This window comes from Coregonus lavaretus, assembly GCF_964263955.1.
Source record: "Coregonus lavaretus genome assembly, chromosome: 25".
Classification (NCBI taxonomy): domain Eukaryota; kingdom Metazoa; phylum Chordata; class Actinopteri; order Salmoniformes; family Salmonidae; genus Coregonus; species Coregonus lavaretus.
The window spans coordinates 16,634,976-16,650,637 of NC_140012.1; the positions used below are offsets into that span (position 1 = coordinate 16,634,976).

General features: G+C 43.2%; 1 long non-coding RNA gene across 1 annotated transcript; it reads left to right on the forward strand.

The window, feature by feature from the left end:
• The first annotated feature begins 254 nt into the window (after positions 1-254).
• On the forward strand, positions 255-12,621 carry LOC311101161. Its single transcript, XR_014609886.1, has 3 exons — positions 255-469; positions 2,220-2,324; positions 12,065-12,621. It is a non-coding gene; the product is annotated as an uncharacterized lncRNA (long non-coding RNA).
• Positions 12,622-15,662: the final 3,041 nt, after the last annotated feature.

Below are 15,662 nucleotides of genomic sequence, written 5' to 3' on the forward strand. Positions count from 1 at the left end.
CTCTGATAGCGAGAGCTATTTATTCTGTTATTATGTGTCATCAAAAAGAATAACATCAAAGTGACACATTATCCTCCATTTGTCAGTGAAAGACCTGCAGGTAAACAAGCTACTGAGATGCCATGTTGTCGTGCCACGGAGTTTGCTGTTTCATCTTGTTTGTTTGTGTGACATATCACCTACATTCAACAGGCAGGCAGAGTCTTCCTGCTTGGTACACTTTTACCCTCTCAGGGTTTTTACCAGGTGTTTCTCTGTCTAGCTGTTCACATCAACACCACTAATCAGAGTTGGCCTCCTAGCTGGGATGAATAAGAGGTAGGGGAGACCGGGGATGATTGTAACACGGGATAGTTGTAACACTCAATATCTCCAATCAGGAACTAGCTAAAATCATGTGACTCATTGCACATGCTCAGTTTAGTCTTCAACCCTCATGTGAAGAAGCAAGAGCCTGTGACAAACTGAGGTAAGAAAGTAATTTTTTGGCCACATTTGTTTTTGTGATGGCATCTCCTGCTTTGTAGTTAGAGTCACCAAACTTATTTCAGGTTTATACCCAGTTTGTGTAGATATATTTGATGTAAGTTAGCAATGCTAATGTTTGAAGCTAGCTAATGGCTACAAGGGTCAGGGTTAGATGTAACAAGCCTAATGAGGTCTGGGTGCAGTCCTGGGAATGCAAATGATGGGCCCACCAAGACTGTACCCCAGGACTACCATACCACTGTCACAACTGTGACTCTGATTGAGTGAACATGTCCAACATTCACACACACACACACCACCGCTTTATCTCGCTCAAATTCCCTCACACACACACACACACACACACACACACACACACACACACACACACACACACACACACACCACAAACATTCAGTTGTTTAGTTCAGATGTTGTTAAGTTGTCAGATGGTGTTGTTTAGTTGAGAAGGGACAGTTAATGGAGTGTAAAAATAATAAACATTTTATGATTTGTATTATGAATTTATAACAAAATGTTTAACATGGCAATATTGTTCTCATGTTCTCAATAAAGGCTTTCAATATCTTGTTGCATGTCATGATTTAAGCATTTTTTCAAACGTTTACATTTCACCCCAAGCCCTGTTACAACTGACCTGGGAGGTGAGGTAAATTGTAACATTTCACTCCTTGCATTTGAGACAAACTCACACCTTGTCTTTTGGATTTAGAGCGATAATACCAATACCAATATCACATTTTTAATGTAGTAGCTCAAACAATCTCTGAGAAATCGACAAAAAATGTGTTACAACCATCACCGGTCTCCCCTAATATCATGTCACATAACCCAGGTTTTGGTAAACAATATGTAATTATAAGAGACCTATCATTCGAGCCAAACCTTGGTATCCATATTTGGCCTAAACAATTGTGAATTTAATGAAACATTGGCAGTGCCTTTGAGCTATGTTTTGTGCATAATTGCTTTTGCCTATTTCTTTCCACTGGCAGACAGTTTTCCTTTTTTTTTTTTCAGCACAAATAATTGGTTTGTGTTTCACAAGGCTGTGTGCCACTCATTCCATTACTGATGTGTGAAATAAATTGTTAATGTCAGTGTTATCCTGTAGACATGGAAAAACATTGCATGTCACATTGTTTGTCCAGACCTCCAGCAGTCTGTCACGTCTTATCGACTCTCTAGCGCCACTGAGTGGTTGAACAGATAAACCCATAAGCAGTGAGTGGTGGTACCTTTACTGGTGGTTCACTTGAACCAAAAAGTGAGAAAGCTGGCTTAAACATTTCCCCAGCATTACCTCATTTAATCGGAATTAAGTAATAATGAGGCAGCCTTGCGAGAAATTTGGCCCCTTCTGTAGATCCCAGATCCCATCTGTCCTTTGGAGTGTCTGTTGTTTTCCACTTGGTGTTACTGAGCATTTGTCTCTGTAGGGATGTGGCATTATTATTCTGGGTGACCTCCTCTAGCGCCATGCTCATTCAAACAGAAAACCACCACAAGGACATCTCTGACCAGGCATTGTTTATCAACTCAACCGTGTAGTTAGACGTCTTCTAACATCCATGAAGGCTGTGTACATCTCAGCATTTCATACACTCAGGAAAACATCAACATTTAGATACTATGAATTCTGTATACAGTAATTGTTAATGTCCTCAGAAAAAAGGCCTTGCACTCAATTTCTGCCGTGTGTTTCATCCATCTTTTGTTTGATGTTACAGATATACCAAAATGGAGCCATCCATCACAGGGCAGAGCTGATATCAAAGGAAGTGGCATGGGAGGAAGTCAACAGGATGTTAGATGACAGCTTCCTGTTTATTAAGGTACTGTGTGACAGATGGTTATAATGGTTCCCTCCTGGCCTGTCACAATACAACAGAACACTGCGTGTCTGTATGTCCCAGTGAAGCAAATCTACTGGGCATCTCGGCTCTGACACACGGAAAACAAATCAGTCATTCCAGAGTGTCCCTACCTTGGAAAATGTTTCCTGCATATAAACATCATAGATAAGAAACAGGGTTGGCTTGCAGTGTGACTCTCTGGCAGTGATAAAAAATAAAATAAAATAAAATTGCCAATCACTTATCTGACGGACACTTAATCACTGTTATCTGATGGTGTGAGGAAAACAGGTCACATTAATCAACCTGTGAGGAAACTCTGAGACTAACAAGGGGTAAGGTGTATTTAATCAAGTTTGTCCAGCATGTGATCAGCCCTTAGTTTTTAAAAAAACATTCATTAATCACTTATCTCGTAACATAAAGCACTGCTGTGTTGTTGCACTGTGTAAATGCATTTTGACATTTTGCATTCATAAGTGGTGTCCAGTCTGAGGGGGTTGTTGGAGGGTGTCCCTGGACTGGTATCAGCTGCTCTGGGTGATAGCTGGAATGACAACCTGGCACTAAAACACTGACATGGAGAAATCCACCGTGGCCGAATGGAGCAATTTGCCACATTCTCTCAGTCAGCTCTATCCTCTTTGGTCAAAGATAGCTTGATTTATGAGGTTTTTAAAGCCCATGGTGTGTGGGACAGACTGATGACTTCGGGTCAGAAAGCAGACATTTACATTACATTTTACATTTTAGTCATTTAGCAGACGCTCTTATCCAGAGCGACTTACAGGAGCAATTAGGGTTAAGTGCCTTGCTCAAGGGCACATCGACAGATTTTTCACCTAGTCGGCTCGGGGATTAGAACCAGCGACCTTTCGGTTACTGGCACAACGCTCTTACCCACTAAGCTACCTGCCGCCCCAGACAGACGGGATTAAATAACTCAGGATGAACAACATTTGTTATGATGTGGTGGAGCATCTTTATTGTAATTTGGTAGAATAATGAGGTTAGTTTGAGACAATTACATTTGTTTGAACCCAAAGTTAGAGGAGATTTGTATTTATTAGGGATCACCATAGGCTGCTGTCAAGGCAGCATCTACTCTTCCTGGGGTCCAAACCCATTAAGGCACTTACAGTACATCACACATAAAACAAAATATAAAACAGTACATCATATAACATTATTACACCACTACATATCTACAAGACAAAATGTATAATACTACCATATAACAATATTACAATGTACACTACCGTTCAAAAGTTTGGGGTCACTTAGAAATGTCCTTGTTTTCGAAAGAAAATATATTTTTGTCCATTAAAACAACAACAAATTGATCAGAAATACAGAATAGACATTGTTAATGTTGTAAATGGCTATTGTAGCTGTAAACGGCTGATTTTTAATGAAATATCTACATAGGTGTACAGAGGCCCATTATCAGCAACCATCAGTCCTGTGTTCCAATGGCACGTTGTGTTTGCTAATCCAAGTTTATCATTTTAAAAGGCGAATTGATCATTAGAAAACCCTTTTGCAATTATGTTAGCACAGCTGAAAACGGTTGTGCTGATTAAAGACTAGTTGAGTATCTGGAGCATCAGCAATTGTGGGTTCGATTACAGGCTCAAAATGTCTAGAAACAAATAACTTTGTTCTGAAACTCGTCAGTCTATTCTTGTTCTGAGAAATGAAGGCTATTCCATGCGAGAAATTGCAAAGAAACTGAAGATCTCGTACAACGCTGTGTACTACTCCCTTCACAGAACAGCGCAAACTGGCTCTAACCAGAATAGAAAGAGGAGTGGGAGGCCCCGGTGCACAACTGAGCAAGAGGACAAATACATTAGAGTGTCTAGTTTGAGAAACAGACGCCTCACAGTTCCTCAACTGGCAGCTTCATTAAATAGTACCTGCAAAACACCAGTCTCAACGTCATCAGTGAAGAGGCGACTCCGGGATGCTGACCTTCTAGGCAGAGTTGCAAAGAAAAAGACATATCTCAGACTGGCCAAAAAAATGAAAAGATTAAGATGGGCAGTCTGAGATATGGCTTTTTCTTTCAATCTCATGGGCATGCATTATAATCTTGCTACCTATTTATGTTAGATAATGCCTACAAAACAATTATAATTGTATTCAAAATGTATCAGTGTCATGCTAGGTACAGTGCTTCAAGCGTAGGTTCAAGGCATCAAGTGTCACAACAACTTGTCTAAAAGTATCAGCAACCAATTAGTCCCCCATTGTGCTCAGCAATATAGGGACACTGAGGTAGCTTCCTATATTGATCTTCCTCCGCATCTTTCTATTTCTGCTCCTTGAGGCATCTCTGAATATTAATGTGCTCTTCTAAAAAGGCAGTGAGAGGAAGGCTGGTCTTTTATGTGATGTTTATTGACTGGAGGAGGCCGCTGTGGTGATATGAAACAGTTCTCCTCTCTCTCTCAATTCAATTAAATTTCAATTTAAGGGCTTTATTGGCATGGGAAACGTATGTTAACATTGCCAAAGCAAGTGAAGTAGATAGTAAACAAAAGTGAAATAAACAATAAATATTAACAGTAAACATTACACTCAGAAGTTCCAAAAGAATAAAGACATTTCAAATGTCATATTATGTATATATACAGTGTTGACTCTCTCTCTCTCGCTCTCTCTCTCTCTTTCTCTCTCTCGCGCTCTCTCGCTCTCTTATCCCTGTCCTCTGAGAAAGAGGAGACAAGCATACTGTAAGCTACAAAACCACTTTTTTTTTTTATTGGGATGAATCTGCCTCTCAGAGTGAGTCAGTGAAATAGGAGGATGATGAAATGCTTTTGATGCCTTAGGCAGTATCTCACTGCTGAGCAGCTGAAGCAGTGGTAGAGGAGAGGATGGTTGCTAATTGCACTAGAAGTCTGGTTCTCAATTACTGCAGTAAAACGACATGGGTACTAATGGGTCATAGGTGATAGTGTGTGAGTATATTGCACACCAGAAGGGCTGTCATTTAAGTAAATAAATTATACATGACATGACATAATGGTTGGCTGCTACTTATCCTATAATGGTTCTTCGATGGGGGAGGGACAAACTGTGTGCTTGGAAATCTGTCTAACTCTATTGTTATTATCATACCTACTGGTAGAGAGCTCTATGCAGACATAAACATGAGATATTATCTAATCATCAGATATTATCTACAAACACTGTAATATTTTGTACTGAGGACCTATCAATGCAGTTCAAACTCCAATAATCAAAAACAGGTGACTCAAAAACAGACTGAAAAAAGCAGCATGGTCAAAATATAGAAAGCAAGCCAGTAGCCTATAAGTAGTTTGATAAAAGTGTTGAGTATCTTTCTTCAAAAAGCCTTCATACGTACAGTACAAACTATAGGGTTGTTCTTTCTTGCTGCACTTCTCAGACAAAAGTCAATTGTAGGCTGAGTAGGGTCCTAATGACTCCAAAGTAGCCGCAGCACTGTTGAATGGGCAGTAGTGGAATAGATCACATGGGAGGTCGCCCAGCCCTTCCTCTCAATAGAGCGTGTGTAGAGTATATTATAGGAAGGAGAGACAGGGTGGCACCATTACTGAGCTCTGACTGACTGAACACTGTGATGTGAGTCTGGGCTCAGAGTGGCACACCCTTCTTTATCACACACACACAGATGGACAAGGTATTACTGTATGTAACAATGCAAATACAGTATGTGCACAATGCACATATTGTTTCAGTTTTGTGATTCATGTCTTCCCATTGATAATTCAACAGTGACGCCTTATATAATATAGAATAGAGCTTAATCTTTATAAGGTTGGTGAGGACTAAAATGAAAGTCATGATAATAATTTATGCATGCAATTATGATTACCATTATGAAAGGGAAAACATGACTCAGCATAATAATAATGTATTACATGAATCATCAAGCATATCAGTAACCCCTGTAAAGTATTCAATATGTAAATCTTTGTTTGTTATGTAAAAAATCGGAAAACTCCTAATTCAGCAGCTGCTCCAAGAGTTGATCTCTATTTTTCAAGCGATAATCATTTCTCCCTCAGAATTTCTCCAAATTCATCTTACATTTTATGGCTGCCAGCCCAATATTCGTATTTTATTCGCCGGCCCCCCTCTCTCCTAGAGAGCTGCACACTGCAGCTTATCCTCCCTGACAGTTTCTTATTGCCACATCTAAAATAATATGATACAAGTGCTCTGACCTTTTCAGCTGTGCCCCATTCTTTACATGCAGACAGAAAGAGTGAGAGGGACAAAGAAAAGAGAGAGCGAGAGAGAGAGACAGGGACACAGGAAGAGGGAGAGAGAATGAGAAGGGCATACACACAAGAAAGAAGGAAAGAGAAAGATAGAGGGTAAGAGAGATAAGAGCCAGATAAGGAAGAGAAAAATAAATGGAGATAGAGAAATTGAGGCAGAAAGACAGTGGTAGATGGAGAACTAAGGGAGGGAGGATCTAATTTTATACAAAACCCCATCATCAGGATAGGTCGCTGATGGTTTCAGGCACAGTTTGTTGTCTTATAGGCTCATTGCAGTAAAATACGTGTTTTCCTGTGTTTTCAGATATATTTCCACATTGCGAGGTTGGAATAATACTGTGAAAATGTGAAAATTATAGTGCAAGAGCTGTTTGAAAAGTCTGCCTGAAATGTCTGCCTGTTTTGGTGTGATGGAGTTTTGGCCTGCCTGGTGACATCATCAGACGGTAAATTAGTGAATTGACCAAGAAAGAGAGTTCCAAACCTCTCTGCCAATAACAGCTCGTTTTCAGTTTTCCCCTCCCCACTCAGACCACTCCCAGACAGTCATAGCAAAATTCTTAGCTAAAAAGCTATTGTTGCTTATTTTTATTGAAAACAATCACAGTAGGGTACTTAATTGTTACCCAGAACTGATTTGATATTGAGGACCCTTTTTTACTGCCTGTAGCTCAGGACATGCATATTCTTACATTTACATTTTAGTCATTTAGCAGACGCTCTTATCCAGAGCGACTTACAGTTAGTGAGTGAGTGCATACATTATATTATTTTCATACTGGCCCCCTGTGGGAAACAAACCCACAACCCTGGCATTGCAAATGCCATGCTCTACCAACTGAGCTACATCCCTGCCAGCCATTCCCTCCCCTACCCTGGGCCAATTGTGCACCGCCCCACGGGTCTCCTGGTCGCGGCCGGCTATGACAGAGCCTGGATTCAAACCAAGATCTCTAGTGGCACAGTTAGCACTGCAATGCAGGGCCTTAGACCACTGCGCCACTCGGGAGTTCTTCATACCATTTGAAAGGCAACACTTTAAAGTTTGTGTAAATGTGAAATTAATGTAGGATAATATAACACATTAGACCTGGTAAAATATAATACAAACAAAAAAACATGCGTGTTCTATTTTTTGTTTTGTTCCATCATCTTTGAAATGCAAGAGAAAGGCCACAATATAATATTGCCGTTTAGGCGCAATTTAGATGTTGGCCACTAGATGGCAGCAGTGTGTGTACAAAGTTTCAGATTGTTCCAGTGAAGCATTGCAATACTGGACTATTTTGTGTCAAGTCTGCCCAAATGTGCCGAAATGGTCAATTGATACATTTTCAAGTACATAACTATAGAGAACATACAAAAATGATATGGTAATACAAAATGTAAGTTTACACACTCCCAGGAATGTCATACATGACGGATCATTAGCTTATACACTAACTTTCACACATCTATGTCACGATCGTCGTACGGAATAGACCAAGGCGCAGCGTGATGAACGAACATGTTTATTTATCTATAGTGATAAATACTGACAATGAACAAAACAACAAACGACTCGTAACGTCCTAGGTAACATAGACCAACACGGAACAAGAACCCACAAACACAAAGGGAAAAACAGACAGTTTAAATATGGCTCCCAATCAGAGACAACCAGCCACAGCTGACACTTGTTGCCTCTGATTGGGAGTCACTCAGGCCAACATAGAAATAAACACACTAGAACTCCCAACATAGAATTACACCACATAGAACGAACACACCCTGGCTCAACATATAGAGTCCCAGCGCCAGGGTGTGACAGTACCCCCCCCCCCTAAAGGCGCGGACTGCGACCGCGCCTCAACCAGAGCAAAACAGGGGAGGGCTGGGTGGGCATTCCTCCTCGGCGGCGGTTCTGGCTCCGGGCTTGCCCACCACCCTCCAATAATCCCCCCATAACGCCCCTGGTCCGGTCTGGCCCCGCTGGCTGGAGCTGAACTGGACGTAGTATGAGCGGATAGCTTCAGCTCCGTTGTGGAGCAGTTGACTGGTACCTGATTAGGCACCGGTGACCCAGGCACGGGTTGTGCCGGACTGATGACGCGCACCCCTGGCTTGGTGCGTGAGGCAGGAACGGACCGGACCGGGCTGACGATGCGCACCCCTGGCTTGGTGTGTGGAGCAGCAACGGGCCGGACCGGGCTGACGATACGCACACCTGGCTTGGTGCGTGGAGCCGGAACGGGCCTCACCGGACTGACGACTTGCACCCCTGGCTTGGTGCGAGTAGCAGGAACGGGCTGGACCAGGCTGACGACTCGCACCCCTGGCCTGGTGCGTGGAGCCGGAACGGGCCTCACCGGACTGACGACTCGCACCCCTGGCTTGGTGCGTGGAGCCGGAACGAGCCTCACCGGACTGACGACTCGCACCCCTGGCTTGGTGCGAGTAGCAGGAACGGGCTGGACCAGGCTGACGACTCGCACCCCTGGCTTGGTGCGAGTAGCAGGTACGGGCTGGACCAGGCTGACGACTCGCACCCCTGGCTTGGTGCGAGTGGCAGGAACAGGCCGGGCCGGGCTGGCGACGCGCACCGTAGGCTTGGTGCGAGTGGCAGGAACAGGCCGGGCCGGGCTGGCGACACGCACCGTAGGCTTGGTGCGAGTGGCAGGAACAGGCCGGGCCGGGCTGGCGACGCGCACCGTAGGCTTGGTGCGAGTGGCAGGAACAGGCCGGGCCGGGCTGGCGACGCGCACCGTAGGCTTGGTGCGAGTGGCAGGAACAGGCCGGGCCGGGCTGGCGACGCGCACCGTAGGCTTGGTGCGAGTGGCAGGAACAGGCCGGGCCGGGCTGGCGACGCACACCGTAGGCTTGGTGCGAGGGGCAGGAACAGGCCGGACCGGGCTGGCGACGCACACCGTAGGCTTGGTGCGAGGGGCAGGAACAGGCCGGACCGGGCTGGCGACGCACACCGTAGGCTTGGTGCGAGGGGCAGGAACAGGCCGGGCCGGGCTGGCGACGCGCACCGTAGGCTTGGTGCGAGAGGCAGGAACAGGCCGGGCCGGGCTGGCGATGCGCACCGTACACTTGGTGCGAGGGGCCGTAACAGGCCGGACCGTACTGGGGACACACACCACTGGCTCTACCCCGGGATCTGGAACGGGCCGGACCGGACTGGTAACACACCCCAGTACCTCTCGCCGTGCCTCTAAACCTTCCTTCCCTACTTTGACCAGTGGCCCCCGTAACCTGGTGGCCTTCTGAATACGCCCCTTTTCTGCCTCCGTCAGCCCCGTCGTCCATGCCGTGTGCCCCCCCCTAAATTTTTTTTGGGGTTGCCTCTCGTCCGTCCGACGACGATACAGATTACGCCGTTGCTCCTCTCTCCGTCGCGCCTCTACCGTCTCACACCATGGCTGGCGATCCATCCCGGCCAGGATTTCCTCCCAGGTCCAGGACCCCTGCCCGTCCAAAATCTGCTCCCACGTCCAGGCTGCCTGCTCCTGGACACGCTGCTTGGTCCTGTGATGGTGGGTTCTTCTGTCACGATCGTCGTTAAGAGAGGAGGACCAAGGCGCAGCGTGATGAACGAACATGTTTATTTATCTATAGTGATAAATACTGACAATGAACAAAACAACAAACGACTCGTAACGTCCTAGGTAACATAGACCAACACGGAACAAGAACCCACAAACACAAAGGGAAAAACAGACAGTTTAAATATGGCTCCCAATCAGAGACAACCAGCCACAGCTGACACTCGTTGCCTCTGATTGGGAGTCACTCAGGCCAACATAGAAATAAACACACTAGAACTCCCAACATAGAATTACACCACATAGAACGAACACACCCTGGCTCAACATATAGAGTCCCAGCGCCAGGGTGTGACAATCTAGATGGCCGGGCTGGGTGGGTGTGGAGCCAGACACAGCAAGTGTTCAAACTGTAGAACCCAGTTCCTACATTTGAATATAAAAATTGATTTTATCAAACAAAACTATGCTACATTTTATCTCTGGGACCGTCAGGATGACAAATCAGAGCAAGATTACTGAATGTAAGTACATTATTTACCTTCAGAGGTGAATGTATCAAACCAGTTGCTGTGATACGTTTTTTGTTGTTGAGGTACACTCTCCTCAAACAATAGCATGGTATTTTTTCACTGTAATAGCTATTGTAAATTGGACAGTGCAGTTAGATTAACAAGACTTTAAGCTTTCTGCCCATATAACACATGTCAATGTCCTGGAATATATACGGGACACCGATCCCGTATAGGTTAACCATTTGCCTTGAGAGATCTCCTTCAGTGACCATCTGGAAAAGTGCCCATTAGTCACTGCACAGTGCTGACAGAGAATAATTCCTCTCATAAGCTAAAGAAGGTCAAGCTACTCTAACAGTTATGCTTTAAATACCTAGAAAAATGTTTAGTAATGTATGCCAAGTTTAGTTAAAATGGCATTAGAGCCTATCTGGACAATGTCTGGCTGTAGCTTTGAATCTCCAGACTTCTGTCTCTACTCTCTTCAAAGCCTTGTGAGAATAGCATACATCCAGGCATGAATAATATCACGTTTTTCAAGAGCTTTATCAATATGGGGAGCTGTGATGAAGAGGCATCTGTTTCATCCCCTGGTACAGTGATTATACCAGATAAATATGTTACAGCTCAGAGAACAAAGTGAGAGAACAGTCCTAAAAATAAACACCTTCCAATAACCTCTGACAAATTAATCAGAATGTGTAAAGTGAATTGTGTATGTACCGATAATATGTGGGTTATTCCACATAGGGCCTTTTGTGTGCCTTTGACCCCCCCCCCCCCCCCCCCCCAATGAACAAGGACTTGCTAATGAACAAGGACTTGCTAAAGTACCCAAAATCTGCATTTTGACATGTCCCTCATCATGTTTTTCTGACACTTCTAGGAAGATTTAAACCCACTTAACCCCAAAATGTTTTGGCCATTTTCGGGTGTTTTGTGGTGGAAAATTGCATAACACATCAACCCTGTTACCCATAGATAGATAGGCTAGAAATGTTTTAACAATGTACTTTTTTTGTGAAGCTTGCATTCAATTGCCCCTCCCTGTTGCACACAACATGCTTCCATTCCCCTGTTACAAGGGGATTTATGGCTGATTTAAGATGAAAAGGTCAACCTTGTTACGGTCAAACCTGTTACATAATTGGTGCTTAATTGGCAGATAGACAAATTTGGTGAAATAAATATATTTTTTAATTACACTTCCCAAAAGGCACTTTAATGGTGGGAAGATCCATGTGTGTCCATCACTCTTTACTGTGTGTACTGTATTGGTGTCCATTGCTCCGTCCTGTATTGTGTGTATACTTTATTTTTGTTCTGTCCATTGCTCCCTCAAAACAATTGACCTGTACCACACCTTTAACCTCTTTGCCCCTTTGTCTGTCCAACAGTATGGGGCCTTGGCGTGAGTGCTCTGCTCTGCTGTAGTCCATCCGTCCATCATGTCTGCTGGCCAAGCGAATGAGGCAAACAATATTGATTTTGAAACATCCTGTGTGTGTTCCCTTAGAGACACTCTCTGGTTTCAATGAGAGAATCTGTATGCATTACAGGAAGGAGGTGACTAATGTCTGCCCTGCCTGACTCCTCTGAAACACAATACCCCCAGTGGAGATAAGGATGGGCCAGATGATCTATTCTGGAGTGATAACTGCCTTATGCTCACATTTTGTCAATCATAGTAGTATCCCCTTTGTTAGATGTGCTGAATGACAAAGTCAGGTTGACCGGTGAGTGAAATTTTCTTTAGTAGGATAGCCAGAGGCAAAGTAATTATTATCCGTCAGGTGATTGGTTGAGCCTTATTGGGGGCGTGACATCATTCTGAGCCCTTACCAAAACACAAGACAATGACGGACAATTTCTCTCCCCTCGGATCTAAAACCAGTAGTAACCACCAACTTCAATGACAGTTATCTTAAAATGAAAAGGCATCTAATATTCCCGCACCCCAATAACATACTATCTTTTACATTGTAGAATAATAGTGAAGACATCAAAACTATGAAATAACACATATGGAATCATGTAGTAACCAAAAATTTTTTAAACTAATCAAAATATATTTTTGATTTTAGATTCTTCAAAGTAGCCACCCTTTGCCTTGATGACAGCTTTTCACACTCTTAGCATTCTCTCAACCAGCTTCATGCGGTAGTCACCTGGAATGCATTTCAATTAACAGGTGTGCCTTCTTAAAACTTTATTTGTGGAATTTGTGCGTTTGAGCCAATCAGTTGTGTTCTGACAAGGTAGGGGGGGTATACAGAAGACAGCCCTATTTGGTAAAGGACCAAGTCCATATTATGGCAAGAACAGCTCAAATAAGCAAAGAGAAACAACAGTCCATCATTACTTTAAGACATGAAGGTCAGTCAATACGGAATATTTCAAGGTCCTTCATGGTCGATTCTGCTGCAAAGAAACCACTACTAAAGGACACCAATAAGAAGAAGAGACCTGCTTGGGCCAAGAAACGAGCAATGGACATTAGACCGGTGGAAATTTGTCCTTTGGTCTGGAGTCCAAATTTGAGATTTTTGGTTCCAACCGCCGTGTCTTTGTGAGACGCGGTGTGGGTGAACGGATGATCTCTGCATGTGTAGTTCCCACCGTAAAGCATGGAGGAGGAGGTGTTTTGGTGTCGGGGTGCTTTGCTGATGACACTGTCTGTGATTTATTTAGAATTCAAGGCACGCTTAACCGGCATGGCTAACACAGCATTCTGCAGCGATACGCCATCCCATCTGGTTTGGGCTTAGTGGGACTATCATTTGTTTTTCAACAGGACAATGACCCAACACACCTCCAGGCTGTGTAAGGGCTATTTTACCAAGAAGGAGAGTGATGGAGTGCTGCATCAGATGACCTGGCCTCCACAATCCCCCGACCTCAACCCAATTGAGATGGTTTGGGATGAGTCGGGCGGCAGAGTGAAGGAAAAGCAGCCAACAAGTGCTCAGCATATGTGGGAACTCCTTCAAGACTGTTGGAAAAGCATTCCTCATTAAGCTGGTTGAGAGAATGCCAAGAATGTGTAAAGCTGTCATCAAGGCAAAGGGTGGCTATTTGAATAATCTCAAATATAATCTCATATATTTGGATTTGTTTAACACTTTTTTGGTTACTACATAATTCCATGTGTTATTTCATAGTTTTGATGTCTTCACTATTATTCTACAATGTATAAAATAGTACAAATAAAGAAAAACCGTTGAATGAGTAGGTGTGTCCAAACTTTTGACTGGTACTGTACATAGACATGTCACATAGGCTTCAGGAGCCAGCAGGTTAGATATGTTTCCACCATAGGCAACAACAACTGGCTACTAGTTTGTTTTTACCTAAATATGTTCAACTCATAGCTAGTTTATCCAGTGACCACCGCATTATTTAGAAGGATAGCTACTGACTGAAATGTAGCTAGCTAGCATGCTGGCTCACACTGGCCAGGCAGTAGCCAACTAGCTAGCTAACAGTTACCTAATCGTGGACACCAAACGACTCCGCTAGCTAGACTCGGGGCTAAAATAGCCATGGGCAACAATAACTGGTGACTAGTTGGTTTTCAGACAAACATGTTCAACTAATAGTTAGTTTATCCACTGACAACCGCATTTAGGAGGCTAGCTAAATTACTTAAATATAGCTAGCTAGCTTACTGGCCAGGCAGAGGCCATGACTAATGAAATTCCATTTCATTAATTTTCTTCTGAGCTCAATGCGCAGTTTCTCTAAAGATAAATCAGATCAAGCCCGAACTGTGCAATGTAGTAGGGATGTGTAGTTTAGCGCAGTTTAGCGCAGAAAACTTAGTAATGAACTACATTGACCATAATCCATTGCTCACCTACTTGTCTGGTCTAAGCAGGGCGAGCAGAAACAGAGTGGGAGAGAAGAGACAGAAAAATGCTGGATCGGGAGGGATAGTGAGCAGTTGCTTCATGAGGTATCTCTGTCTGAAAATACATGATCTAAGTGATCGATAGTTAGTATTCAGCAGTCATAAAAGTATGCCTTATTTACTTTGAAGAACTACTAAAATAGTGATTTTGTCACACAGCATAGGCAGCAGCTCTGTGGAGATGAGTAGAGATGAGATGATGACTTGGAATGAAATAATAAAGTCATCAAATAAAACAAATGTAATATACACCACAACTGAAATATTTTATTGAAGTAAAGTAATGTGAATAAATGATGGTTAATAAGTAATAAGCAGTAATGGGCAGTCACTACCATCATGGGACTTTTATTACTTGTTTTATGCTGTGTTGTTACAGCAATTAACCCACATAATGCATAGTGCATTTAATGTTAAAAAAATAATTGAAATAGAAAACCGTGATTATTTTTTAAATAATCGAACATAAATCGAACCGACTTCAAAAAGCACAAATCGCTCAGCACTAGCCACTATTAGCCAACCAATCGTGAATTTTCTGTTCTTTGATACATTTGGGTCAACTTGCTCATATCAAGCAACAGATTTGTGGAAAGGTAAAAATAAATATTAGAGACTTGTTTTATGAATAATAGGACAGTGAAACTAAAATAGATTGGTAGCTAGCTGCTGAGGTTTTCATTTATTTCACAATTAATTAAGCCTAAAATGTTCTATTATATTGACAAGGTATTCGAGTGACCGCTCTAACAATGGAAATACATGTCCTCAAAGATGGAAGGCAGGCAGGAGGAGGCGAGATCAGGTGGGACCATTCTAGCCAATGAGAGGGCAGATGCACGTGTGAACAACTCTGATATAAAGTGTGAACAACTTATATCAGTGCATTCATAACAACCTAACTATTACGAAACTTCTATTTGATCAAATAAGGCTCATGTAGCAAATTAGCAATTCAATTTTTTGTTCAACAAATTCGACACTCTCTCATTGACCTCCATACAAAAATTCCTCACTTCGTGGTCTTATTTTCGTGGACAGATTTTGGGTGGAGTAAATAAACCCTCTCACTTCGCCTCTTCCTC